Source organism: Pungitius pungitius, chromosome 16, assembly GCF_949316345.1.
Source record: "Pungitius pungitius chromosome 16, fPunPun2.1, whole genome shotgun sequence".
In the NCBI taxonomy this organism is placed as follows: Eukaryota; Metazoa; Chordata; class Actinopteri; order Perciformes; family Gasterosteidae; genus Pungitius; species Pungitius pungitius.
This window is the reverse complement of record NC_084915.1, coordinates 5,265,733-5,279,762: the sequence shown is the minus strand read 5'-3', so window position 1 is coordinate 5,279,762 and position 14,030 is coordinate 5,265,733. Positions and strand designations below refer to the sequence as shown.

General features: G+C 43.1%; 1 protein-coding gene across 2 annotated transcripts in view; it reads right to left on the bottom strand.

Moving 5' to 3' along the window:
• The window catches only part of camkk1a (calcium/calmodulin-dependent protein kinase kinase 1, alpha a), a 38,264-nt gene extending 25,881 nt beyond the window's left edge, over positions 1 to 12,383 (bottom strand). Inside the window, exons 1-2 of one of the 2 annotated variants that reach the window (XM_037467142.2) lie at positions 12,206 to 12,383; positions 11,928 to 12,049 (exon numbers count right to left, since the gene is read on the bottom strand). The gene's annotated coding sequence lies outside the window, so the exon portion shown is untranslated. Of the gene's footprint in view, positions 1 to 11,927 lie in introns of both variants that reach the window. The other variant, XM_037467143.2, reaches the window with a different exon arrangement.
• Positions 12,384 to 14,030: the final 1,647 nt, after the last annotated feature.

Sequence of the window (14,030 nt, the reverse complement as noted above, 5' to 3'; positions counted from 1 at the left end):
TGCCGGCTCTCAACTAGTTTGGAGGCAGAAGCTGCAGCAGAGACAATTACAGTGAGAGGAGCGAGTGGGCTGTAGAGGGCGAACAAATGATTCCATTTGGCTCCATTAGTGAATCACTTTTACTCTTAACCGGGCTTTTATTTGTCCCCGTCATCGTGCTGTTGTGCGCACACAGCAAACAGACGTCCTTGGCTCAGAACCAAAATGAAATCCTTGGTAGCTGGGGCGAAAATGAAAAGAAAAAAAAAGTTTCACCAACTTTTCGTCAATTTATTTTGATACTAATGTCTTTCCTTTTCTCTTTTGGCCTCCTTGACGAAAGTAAAGTGCCAATGTTTACTCAGGGGAGAACAGGAAGCCTCCTGGTTTAGCCAACACAAGCGTCTGACCTTCCGGACCGGCAGTGATGTGTGTTCAGGAAAACGGTGTTGCTGCAGGAGGGAGAGGTGTTGGGGGCAGAGGGAATGCTTCTCAGTGCTCTTCGTCTTCCTTGCATTATTCTCTTTCATCATAAGGTGTAAAGCTGAATATTTGAACTCTGGCGCTCCTCCTCGCTCAGCGGGATGGAAAGCAATCAACTCTGATTGGCCGCTGATTGTCTCTCAATCACATTGTTGCAATCAGCACTGCAATTATATTTTTTGAAATTTGTATGAGGGTTTTAAACCAGTGAGATCCTAAGATGTGGTGCACGTCTAGCAGAAAATACAAAAGGACACATTTGTTTACAATCGCTCACTTAAGAGATTAGTTAAACTATTTTGATCATCAATTAACCATTTAGGTCCATTTTGTTGAGTCAAGCCTCTTAATTATGATTATTTGTATGTTTTATGTCGCTAGAGACCTTTTAAGTGCAGTTACCCTCAGGTCTCATCTCGATTGGGCTCAAAATGCTTTGTTAAGACTCGCAGACTGCCGTCCTCAAGGAGACTTTAGATTTAGATTGGAGCTCGAATGCATTACAATAGAACTCACGGCAACCTCTGTTAACGTTACATGTCAGCGTATTCTCACTGTGATCACACATGTTGAAAGGCATGAAAATAATGTTGCTGCATGGTTTATTTCCATACAACTCCAGTGGATACATTTCTCTGTCTGGTCTTTTGTCTCTCGTCAGCTAGTTTATGGTTATTAAAAACGGACCTCGGAAACACCCTGCAAGGTAGTATACAGTTACCACACTCTTAAATGTCAACTTATCAACCAATCACATACTGGCAACCCAAAGCGTTATCTTTTCCAGCGCTTTAAAAAAAACACAGATTTAATTAAAGAGTACATTTCAAAATTAATAGTTTTCACAAGATCTGCTAAATATAAATCGTAGTCTGACCAGTATGAATTAAAAAAAAGGGGGGGGGGGGATGTTATAATAAAAATGTCTCAAAAATCCCAATATCTTTTTGTTAATGCAGGATTATTAAAGGCTGAATTCAGTGCTCCCTGTGCTGTATTTCAAAGTCTGTAAAAGGAAATCAAGCAACCACAATAATCATTTTAGGCAGTGCGCATTCAGTTTGTTTCCAATAATGATAACAGGCTTTTAACTGCAGGCTTTATGCACTACAGGCAGCATTCTCACTGGCGCTTATCCTTTTTTAATTACAGGACAAAATCAGCTATGCCTTTTTAATGTCAATAGTTTTAATAGCCCTGAAAAGGTTATTCTGTCCTGCTGCTCTGCAGGTTGATCAGGCCCTCTCCTCCACCATTCACATTCAATCTGACCTAAACAAAGGATGGGGCACACTAGCAGCAGAGGAAAATGGAAAGACATGAAAAGAGGGGACTGGCTGATGATCAACGCAAGCAGCACAGCTGCTCCGATGTGAATGCCTTTTATGCACAACTGTCTGCTCGACCGCCACACACACTATACATCTGCATGCGCACACACAAACACACACACCAGAATTAGCATTTCCCCGAGTTCCTCCTGGTGAGCCAGCACGCAGTATTTATGCCTCATCATCTCTGAGTTAGCTTCATTCATATGGAGAAGTGTGTGCAGCATCTAGAGGCCTCTGGAGATGGGGAGAGAACTTGGTAATCAGATATCAACTGTGATCAAGGGAAACGCTCACCACTACAAATGCTGGGAAATATATTTCATGTCGGTTACAAATCAATCTCGTCAGTCACGTCTGTCTATCAGTTGTTCAATCAATAAATGTTTAATCTCCACAAAAAAACCTGTGAGGAGACCACAGACGAGAGCACAGTGGGGATCTCCTTACTGATAAAGACATTTGGTTACTTGTTAACTTGTAGTATCATGTTATTATGGGGCGTGGGACTTTGACACATGAGACGACTTCCTATGTCCTACAGACAGTTTTCTTTTAACACCATTGTGACTCAGTTTGTAGATTGACGCTGCATCCTGTGCCGAGGGAAACAGCAACACCGTCAAATGTATTTTGTGGTTTCATTTGGAGGAATTGATGGCCTATTTAGGCTAAAAACACGCTGGAATCCCACTTCCACCAAATCTCACCACTCTGTACTCCATTTAGCGTTGAGACCTTGTGATGCAACAATCACATGCATTCAAGTCTGTTTTTATGCAAATAAATATAACAATTTGTCCATGGGACTCGAAAGCTTGGTCATGCTTTTGTGTGCATAACGTTGAAAGAAGTCAGGATTTTCACATGTGCTATTGTGTACATAGACAACCACGCGCTGTTAGGTGCTATATACCCAAAGCAAAAACAGCCCATGTCCAGGCTCACTCCATCGTTAATGGTGCATTGTTAAACAATGTGAAAACCGACAGAACAGGAAATTCATGTCTATCTACACAACCACCTCCAAGAAATCTAAAAAGGGAAAAACAATAGTTGCAGGCCTTTCCAAGGACAAAACCCTTTCCTGTGTGTTTACCTGTAACGGATTAATCGCTGGCACTCTTTAATTCAATTCACTGGATTAACAATCAATTGTTTGAGCTGCAACGCTCTGTATCCTTAAACCTGTTAAAGATGTTCTTGTGTAGCTAATCAATGTGTGTGTGTGTGTGTGTGTGTGTGATGGGGTAAACAGGCTCCCCCAGACTAGACTCTGGGCACAGGCTCAAACAGCGGCGATCAATCCGGCTGGACTGAAATACCCTCCGGGACAATCCCAACCAAATCCAAGGCCACCCTCTCTGGGGTTGGCTGCCTCAGGCAATAATAAGCCTAGGATTACGCAGGATATAAGAGTGCTAACTGGCAAATTGGATGAGCCAATTATTCCTCCTCCACTCACACACCGACAAGGAGTCTGCAGCTTCCAGCATGGCTGACCTTCCAAGATTCCTAGAAATGTGGCCTGACAAGAGTCCCTCTAACCAAGGAGAGACTGGCACTTGCTCCAAAAGTCACACAAGTTCCAGTCTGCAGAAGTGTGCACTTCTCCATACTTTTTCAGGCTGGGCGGGCCTTTGGTGCTGGCTCCGCCCCTCTAGTGAGCCACTAGCTCTACCTGCTACTGGCTGATCTTCTATTTTTAGAAGGAGTTAGTGCCTTAGAGTCCAGAAGGGATAGCAAGAGAGAACTAAAGGGTTAATATTAGAAGAACACAACCCTTTAAATCCCTATTCAGAGCTTTCGATCCCTGGATTCTAGATACCTGTGTGATGATGTGAACCTGCAGAGGATTAATCTGTTGCTGTGGAAAATGAGAACTCCTCTCTTTTCCATTGGGAGTGATACTCCGTGCCCTCTAAATCCCTCAGAGGCAGAATATCCCTGAGGTGATCTCGATCCCTTCTTTTCTCTGCTGTTAAAAAAACCTGCGGCTTAATCTAATTCACTTTGGTGAGCTGTAGTCCGATAACAGGTGCAACTTTTACTCTTCATTACAGACTCAATATATTTTTTTATGAAATAGTACTGAATCTACATTTTTCGACACTGTTATTATTACCAGTTTAAAAAACGAGCCAAATTTGTCCAGGTCAGACGCGTCTGGCTGGTGGGTTTTGCTCAAGTGGAGCAAGTATAATGTTTACCATACTCGCCATCTGACATTTTTAACTAGGATTTATTATTAAGGGCTGATGGCAATGTCACTGGCATAGTCACAATGCTGAAATTCTCAGCATAAGACAACTGAATTTGAACTGTTTTCTTCTTACATGCCACAACATAGTGATGGGTTTTCTAGAATTGACAGTACTAATAATTGTTGCCCTCTACTGTTGCTATGTATCATCTCCTTTAGAGTGGTGACATCACTGGTAGCCTATCCAATGCATGCATATTCTCCACATCCCCAAAAATGGCAGATAATGTAATCACGCTCACAAAAACAGAAAATACTGGAGCTGTATGTAATGAGCATCTCAATCCAGCTTCTACCAAGAAAACTGCCATTAGTTTTGGAGGTATTTTACACATATACACACACCTGTGCAAAATTTGTTTGAGATCAAAAAATAACCTTGTGGCGCCACTAAAGGAAGAGTGAGGGGATCATGCAATGGGGAACATAAATGGCTGTGGAAATGTCGTGGTGAACATTAGTCGTTGAGATATTACACTGAAAACCATTTATGATCCTGCTGGTGGTGCTAGAGGAAATTTAAAAGTGATTACCAAAGTCATAGAGGTGCACCCCTTGGGAAACTTGTCAGTGTCTACACAGAATTTGAAATGCAGCCATCAAGGACCAAAGTTGTGGAGTGGCCCACGGGCTTTGCCATGCCTGGATCCACCGAGGCAATCCTGAGCTAAAAAAAGACACAACCTCCAGCTGGGGTGCAGGCTGCTCTTGTGCTTTGTTAATGTTAACGTAACGCAATTTTATCCAGTTAAAATGCATCAAGTTGTTTCACACCGTTTCACACACCCACCCTAACACGGCTGCAGGTGTTTGACCCTCAGCGTGTCTGTGTGTCTAAGCGGTGATCCCCGACTGTGTCAAGTCGTGCAGGTATCTAAAACAGCGGCATGCCTGCTGTTCATGGTCCATCGACTGTGGACAATGATCCACTGAACAGTTGCCGACATCATTTCACTTGCGGTGTTATTTAAAGCAAACACAAACTTTGTAGCGCTTATCTCTATGGAGCAGGTTCTTCAATGCGCTCCAGGGCGAAAGAAACAAAAACCAGGCCAGAGGTTGTGTTCTCTATTTGGGTAAAGGTCAGAGGCATCAGCGTAAACAGGGTGCGGAGGGAACACGTGGACCAGATGTTTGTCCCAGCAGCCTGTTGGTGACTCACCCTCAAAACCGATTTAGTTATTGCTGTTACATAACGATCATTTGGTTAAACATCCTCATCAGCACTTCTTATGACGAGATTTGACACCAAAAAGAAATACATTCTGCATTTTCCTTTTAATTAGATTTCCTTTTAAGATTTTTGTCAAGTCATTTAAAGACATTGACTCAAAGACCCCGAGATTAAGATTTAACACCGGACCAAAGAGATAACCTGATTTTATTTGTGTTGAGGTTTTTCGGAGTTAGTTTCTTCCTGAGAAATACAACCATTTCAGACATCCAGGCTGGCAGCAGCAGCAGCAGCAGCAGCAGCAGCATTGAAGAGCCTCTCGCCCTCCACTCTGGTGTAAGCTCCAAAGTGAAATATAGATGCCCGAGCCAGCAGAGGGGAAAGCTGGGTCGATTCTCCACTGAAAGGGATATGAGGAATGGTTTGCTCACTAAAATAGGTAGCTCTTTCAAAAGAGAGTGCTGGTGTCAGCTGGCCCGGGGTCATATTCTGCTGATCACGCCTCCAGGGTTTTAGCACAAAGAACACCAGCCTCTGCGCCTTTGTGCAATTCCACCATTGACACCGAGAGGGCTGTTTCTACCGGCCTATTCCAAGAAGACCTCAGCGGATAGAGTAAAATTTGCAGAGCAGGGGCGCTGAAGAGGAGGAAGGGGGGGGGGCACTGACAGCAGGGATGTTAGCGGAGGTTTAAGCTCTCTCTTTAGCTGGCAGAACTAACTGTAATCACAGACCTGCATTTGGAACATCAAGAGTCCTTTCCTCCACCAACACTGCATACTTGCTTTATAGTGGTAGAGGAAGAAAAATCTTTTTTTTTATTTAAATATAGCACATAGTGTGCTCAGAGAGTACCACCAAAATAGATAATAGATAATAGATGAACGTTTAAATCGTTGCCTGCTACTTGCAGGCCAAAACGTTAAACACTTCCATTGATGGCTGACAACACAGAAGGAGCTGGGGGTCTTGGAGGAGGTAGCAGGGACAAGCGTCCTTTCACACGTCACCGAGCCTAAACTGATCGTTCCCAGCTCACTGTATAAACACGGACAAGAACTAAACGCCACATTCTCCAGGGATGAGTGCTGCAGTTCAACTAAAGAGCTATTCACTACATCTGCCAAAGCATCTCAAGATTTAATCCAGGATTTTGCACTATTTAGGATTTTACAGTCCAGGGGCAGATGTGCAGATTTTTCCTTGCTGATACCAAGCAGGAGAGAGAAGCTCGATTTGCACCCAGTGTTTGCAACACACATTTTTTTTGCACAATTAAGTCCATGCGTGAATTTGAAACACAGCAAATATCATTCGTTCGTGCATTATCTCAGCTGCCACATGTGTGTTGACAACTACCACAAGCCTCCATGAGTGTGGGCTTTCTCTCAAAGTATTTGCCAGTACATAAAACCATGTATTATTCAAGATAAACTCTTTACATTACATTGTCATCCTAACCCTTTGGGGAATTGAATGATTGAATGCAGATGGTCACCTGGAAAGCAGGAAGAAGAAGTGAGTGGACACATTGAGGACAGCAAAAGCCTCTCTGGAGGACCGACACAGACTCCTCCATCAGACATTTCACATGGCACGTGACATTCAGGGGGATTTATTGGCGGAGGTCCAGAGTAGTATTCCTAACTGTGTAAGGCAGTGTACGATCAACTGACCCGAAAGGATCATAGCATTGGCTTTAAAAAAGCCATTTGTATCTACATGGGAAGCGGATCCTCTTACACGGAGTGCGTTATGTTTCTACAGCAGCCCAGAGAGGGTCAAGTCAACACACGGCTCTAGGGAGAGCCTTGCACGCGTCCTGAATGTATAGGGATGCATACCCAAAGTCAACATCAAATGGGCCCTATTGCTAAAGAGTATTCATAAGTCCAGACTTGCTTTTTTGGAGATAAGCTACTGCTCCACACACACACACACACACACACACACACCAGAACGTTCAGCTAATCAGGTCAAGTGACACTTGAGGTAACAGCAACTACGCTCGTTACTATCCAACACATTTGTTCAACAACTTTAAACAAAACCCAATTCAAATCAGCCTCTGTATCTGTAATCTCCATCGCATGAAGCTTCTTTTTTCCCTTACAAACAGGCAGAAAGAAGCTGTCTGCAGTCTTTTTCCGTTACGTTGAAACAATTGTCTGCTGGCTGAGACAAAGCATTCAGAAAAACCTCAGACATGAACGACAGATACAGAGACTTCTGTCTCCTCCATTCCTTAGCAACTTTTTAATTTTTTTTTATTTTGTTGACTTTTTTTGTTTCTAGTGAGATAATGACTTTATAAAAAGGTTTACTGTTGACTGTTGAAGATGTTAAAGATGACTGTTGCGGAATAGATTTATTGGTCTCCTTTACTACTGAAGAGCCTGGTTTGACATTCCACCTCTTGGGGTGATCTGAAGACATCAACTGGTGTAGGTTCCCAGCGGGCGTTTCATTCACGCTGATGTCACCAACACACAAACCGGCTATCGAGAACAGGGAGCAAGTGCTTGGAGGAGGCAAAGTCCCAGATCTGAGCTCCCCACACATTCCTTGCTGGCCGTGCTGTGAATAACGAGGGCTACTACGAAGATGGGGTTGTTGGGCCTGGTACAGGTCCAAAGAAATAAAAGGTACCTGTGAATGTTTTCATGTATCAGGCCTATACAAAGACCAGGAAATATTGGACTCCTAATCATGTTCCTATTAGCGCGGCTGACATTTGAATGAGAACGGTGGCATGAGAGGTACCATTCCATTACATCGGGGTTCCCGTCCGACAGTGACCTTCTGTTCGTAACAAGTATCTTAACACAACAAGGAGCCTGAAGCAACAGAGAGGCGCTTTGCTGAACGCTTAATTCATCACAGCCCAGACCCATAGCAATGCTGACAGGCTGGTGCTTAGCAAGCTGGTTTGACAATATATTCTGATATTACGTGAGCAACAATGCCGTTAAAATGTCCGGAATCAGTTATTTGTTTTTTCTTTCCTTCAATAATGGCACTTTTAACAGTAAAATAAATCTGTGCAATTTAGGCAACAAAATGTATTATTAACATTTGAAATAGTTTGGGCCCGAAATGAGGAAGTAGGTGATTTAGACAGCAATTTAGTCGATGTCTCCCCAGTGATGATGACGGGATTCAGAATTGGTTTTCCACTCCAGAAAAGCTCGTGTGCTGCAATCATCATTATTGATCAACAATGGCGCAATAGGCCTCTAAATATTGAGTGTAATGTTTTCATCGTGGGTTTGTGTTTGGGCTGTGTGCAGTATACCCACGGGTTGGTTTTAATAGTTGACATCAGTGTTATGTAAACCACCAAACACTAACACTTTGCTAAAGTCACATGCTGGCTATTAAAAAAAAGAAAAAATACATGCCACTCAAACTCAAAGCGGTTCATATTTTTAAAGTCTGACTGTACCCAATTTATATTTTGAAAGGCAGAGCATGTACTATCAACTTATTGAATATTCTTTCAGGTTGTAGATATAAAAATGTGTTTGCCAAGTCAGGAAATGAATGAGACTACTGCTGGCGTAAATCATAATAATAAAAAAGGTAGTGAGCGGTTTCTGTTCCCAGTAGAAACTCTTTGTGTTTGCTGAATTCATTAACATTACATTTCAGGTCATTTAGCTGATGCTTTTATCCAAAGCGACATACAATAAGTGCATTGCAACCATAAGAATACAAACTCTGAAGCTGTAAAGGCTCTGTGCGGTCCTGATGTCATCAGAGAACACGCTCTGCTCGGACTAAAATAAGTCATTTCCTGTTAGACGGTTTCCCACAAGTAAAGAACAGTTGCAAAAATGAAACCTGGGCGGGCATGACTGACAAAACCATGTCTGAACAACATTTCATGTCAACAAGTCCAATAATTATTTTAGTCTCAACCAGTGGTGGACTTGCAGAGTGACAGAAGAATCCAAAATCTATGGACTTGTTTGAATCTATAGTGCAGGTGAAGGCCCCAAAACACTGGGCTAACATTCCCATTCTTTGGTGTGGGGGTGGGGGGGGGCAGTGTTATAATGGTAGGGGAAACACTGGAGCATGAGGTGCTTAAGCTCACTCAGTTGGTGCATTGATCTAATACACAGAAATATTTGGAGGATAAACATTACTCCACAAATAATGACCATTATTACAAATTATTCTGAACCGGCACCACAGACGAAAAGCTTGGCTGGATTACTGTAACTTTGTGTTAAAGCATCAGGAAGCAACATGATCTAAAAAACATCAAATGAAGAGCTCATCGCTGTGGATTCCATGAGACTGAGCGTCTTAACACCAGTAATAATAAAAATAAAGACTATTCAGTCCCATATTGCGTGTGGACCGACAACTGAGGGGAACTCCTCGGTTAAAGGGTTTCCTTCATCATGACATCATGTCTTTGTCCTTATAGAGAAAGCCGTTTTCCAGACATTGGAACTGATTTGCTTCCGCATACTGCCCGCATGCACTGAAAACCACGCACGGCCGACCCCCCCATGTCAACAAAAAACAAACTCAGAGGGGGAGTGGCTCATTTTCTGCACGGGTAGATATTACTAAACTATAAAATCACAGAAAAAAAAAAAGGTATTTGCAGCTGAATGTAATGCTCTGAATATTACATGATGAACGTCGCAGCATCAAACCCTTCTATTGCCTCACCCCATTGTGTAAGGCCATGCTCCCATTTCAATCTCTATCCGTCACGAGTGCAATTGTGCAGTTTCACACACCCTCACAACGGATGACAATCATTCGGGGGGATACATCCAGAAGTTCCACACTCAACAAATATAAGGACGTCGTCAATTGGCTAGGTTAAAGAAAAAGCACTTCCTTCTAATTGAATTTGGCTCTACAGCGAAGTAGTAATCACAAACAATTGCTATGAGGAGCGGAAACAGAGACGGTTTGGAGACCCAACCAGCTGAGACCAGTCGGCGAGCAGAGACGCCGTCTGTTTGTTTTCTAGCTGCCTGACATAATATGGGTGCATGGCATCCAGGCCTTAGTGTTAAATGGTTTGACATTTATTAAAAGACGGTGGTCAAGAACAATATACAGTATACATAAACCTATACACATTCATTCCCAGAGGGGCTGAGGGAGCTGCGAGCCCACGTTCTCCTTCCGGGAGCTGGATCGCGGCCCCCGGTGCGTTTACGGAAGGCCACGTGAGGAAGAGTTACAGCTGTCAGCACACTCGGCAACAAGAAGTGGGCATAGAAGCAGAAGTGATGCCAGAGCGGCTCATTTACGCCACGCAAACCAGTTAAGAAGCAAACATGAGTCAAAATGACTGGAGACGGGACCCTTCTGTTCAGTCGGATTGCACCTTCTTCCTGGAGACGAAAAAAAACAAAAAAAAAATAGCTTGGCACATTTTACGTAACACTTTGTTGTCTGATCCTTACACACATAACCGGGTGACCCACAATTTTGCAGATTTCAGGAACTGCACAGTTACAACAGGAACCGAATGCCAAGCAGCAACCTGGTCCTGGGTCGCAAGGATTGCAGAAGAATTGAATCCATCTTAAATTATCTCGTTGAATGGATTTATTGTCCTTGCTGAGCAGCCACCACGCAGACTCCATGCTTGAGATTGGGAACAAAGAGGGGAGTTGATAGTTGGATTTTGTTCATGTACTTCGCCTTTTTTCCTTAAAAATCAACAAAGACGCAGCACTGGGGAGCGGCTTTCTTTTGAAGTCGTCCTACAATTAAATTCAGGGAAGACCCATTCAGCCCTGCGCCTCATGAATGAGGGATTAAACAATTTGTGAGCAGGTTAAAATGAGCACCACTTGAGTCCGACATGGTGAATCCATGGCTTGTTTGAATTAGACAGTCGTTTCAGAGCGCTTGAAAGCATCTTCCCGTTTTTGCTACCACAGAATGTTACAAAATAGAATAATAAAAAAAAAAAAACTGTTATTAGCACAATCATACGGACAGGAAACCTTTAGCACCAGGGCTCCCAAACATGCTGCAATAAACCCCTATTTGTATTAAAGACTTATACTGTTATCTTTAATTAGTTTGTGTTGTTTCACCAAAATGTTAAAGATATTGAATAATGCTCATTGCTTTAAACCAGAGCTCCAAAACAGTACGTGTACTCGATTGTGAAAGTTAAGTTGGATAACTAGTAAATTCTAAAATTTTGAAGTAGGCATATCTGTATGCATGCATGAATATTTCTTTAAGGTTTATTAATGTTGGCATCACTCCATGTAGAACAATGATGGTAATTGTCAATCATTTTAATGATTTGTATAGCTTATATCGTTCAAAGCCCACATCCCTGACCGCCACTGGACTCGTGGACACTAGAAGACATTATAAAGGGGGGACCTCTTGAGGCGAAGTGAGAGGTCCCCAGTTTGTGAAGCACGGCGGGGTGTGAGGATGCAGCAGGTGCACGACACACACGGGTGGCACATTATCGTGTGTGTGTGTGAAGTGATAAAAACATGTGTTTTATTTAAATCCAGTGCAACTGCAGAGGAGTCAATATATCCTCACGTGCTCCGATGAACAGTTCACTGAAGAACAATGAACACACGGCCTTGAAACACGCATTGCACGAGCGGAGCTGTACTTCCCCTTTATACATTTACACGGCGGCGACCCACGAACAGCGATGCATCCTTAAAGTTTCACTCACCCGTGTTGGAGTCCCTCAAAAGCGGCGGTTCTAGTCGGGTGGGGGTCCACAGGGGACGTCCCGGTTCGGACGCGCGGCGCCCCTTCGATCCTCCACCCACGATTATCTGAACGGGAAAGCCTCTGCGCGAGAGGTGCGAAAAGGTATCAGCTGCTGGCCCGAGATGTGTCCCATGTGTCACACCCCACTCTTCCGGGGGGGGAAAAAAACACGGACGGACCGGCAGACACTACCCGCCTGTGGTGTGTGCGGAGAAGCCGCAGCGCGAGGACACCCACCGGCTGAATGTTTGCACACCGCCCCGAACAGCTGGCTGTAGTTGGACCACTGCAATGTGCACCCGGCAGGAGAAGAAGGGGGCTGGTCACACTCACACTCACACGCTCACGCTCACTTGGAAGCACGTCGGGAACACATCGTTAAGCCCAACTTTTATTATTCGACAAGAAATGAATCCGTGGGTCCTAAGACCCGCCCTGTTCGCGCGGCACACCGTGCCATTATTCCCACTGCACTATCCCCATATCTGATTGACAGGAGAAGATACATAGCACCACGGGTGGTGGAAATGAGATAATATTATTGCTTTATTGCTACGGGCACCACACGTGGAAATATCTGTACTGCTACTTTATTAGACAATTGGACATGCAGTGGATTTATTGAAAGCAAAAAACGCAGACAGCGCCCCTTCTGGCCGTGTTTCTGTCATTTTTCAATTGAGACGATCAGTGGCGGCTGGTGGATATTTTTTTGGCAGGGCCAGCCAATCAGTTTCAGTAAACATCCCATTATGATTCAATGCAAAAAAGGGTATCAAACACACATTATTACTTTGCAGTAAAATAGTTAACATTTATTCCAACAGTTTAACATAGTAATGACTTTTTATTATATTAATATTATTAATATAACTACCATATTGTAAATATTATAAATATCAAATATAAATATCATATAATATATTAAAGTATAAATATATTACTATTTAAATATATTCATATAAAATCTATTAGATCATGGGGGTCAGCATATGAACCTAGTTTGTTGGGGAAACACCGGATCAGTGTGTTGAGGAAAGACCAACTCAAAAGCCCCACACGCCATGAATTATTTGGGATAAAATGTTTTCATCAACGTCTTGGTTGTGTGTCTTCACCGCAGTCCCGTGTGCGCCGTTAACTGTAACACGGCGACGTCATGCACGTGGTGAGCGAATGACGTTAGCACGTAGCTAACTAGCTACGCCCGAGTTGTAAGCGCCATATGTGCGGCTTCTCTTTCACGCTGGTCCGTTGTCTGATTGTGAGGTCAGGCTGATCTGGGTCCAGCTGTTTTAAGTTCTTCTCTCGTACAGAGTTCGGGTCAGGACACTGCCGGTGGTCGCTCTTGTTATGTTGTTAACCGGCGTGTTGGGGGACTCACCCTGGTGAGAGAGCAGCGTAGGGCGGCGAAGGGCTATGCCCAAAACTCCATTTATTTTAGGACGCTGATTATTATTATTATTATTATTATAATGTCACTCATTAACTTCATCAGTGATTGGCTAACTGCTCCTTAGACCCGCCACTTTGGGACCCGGCCCGAGCCCAGCTGAGAAAAGCATATATTTCGCGCAGATATCTTAATTTACAAATATTACCGGTTATAAAATTCACGTTTCAAATGTTGTCTATTTGCAAAATGTATCTTCCAAAATATGCAATAAATGAATATCTTATATTGTACATACATGTAAAGTAAAATCTCTATTTGATCATGTGTGCTGCCATAACTAGTAACTGTAGCTGACTATAAAAAAATCTTACTGTGCAGTTTTATATTTTCAAAACATACATCATACCATTGTGCTATTTTTTACAATAACCCGCTAATCCCTTATCCGTGATATAGCCGTTCACACTGTTGAAACCTGTTGGCCTTGTGGGGATTCAAATGTAAATATTTACAGTCTCCAGTTGCATAGTGTTTCCCCACTATTTACATTCAACCATGGTCTGCACAAGCAACTGTTATAGACCAGCTAATATGGAGTGCAGTCCATGGTTGAACAATTATTTCTCAAGATAAAACTCGTTCAAAAATCTTTTACGTTTTTTTGCC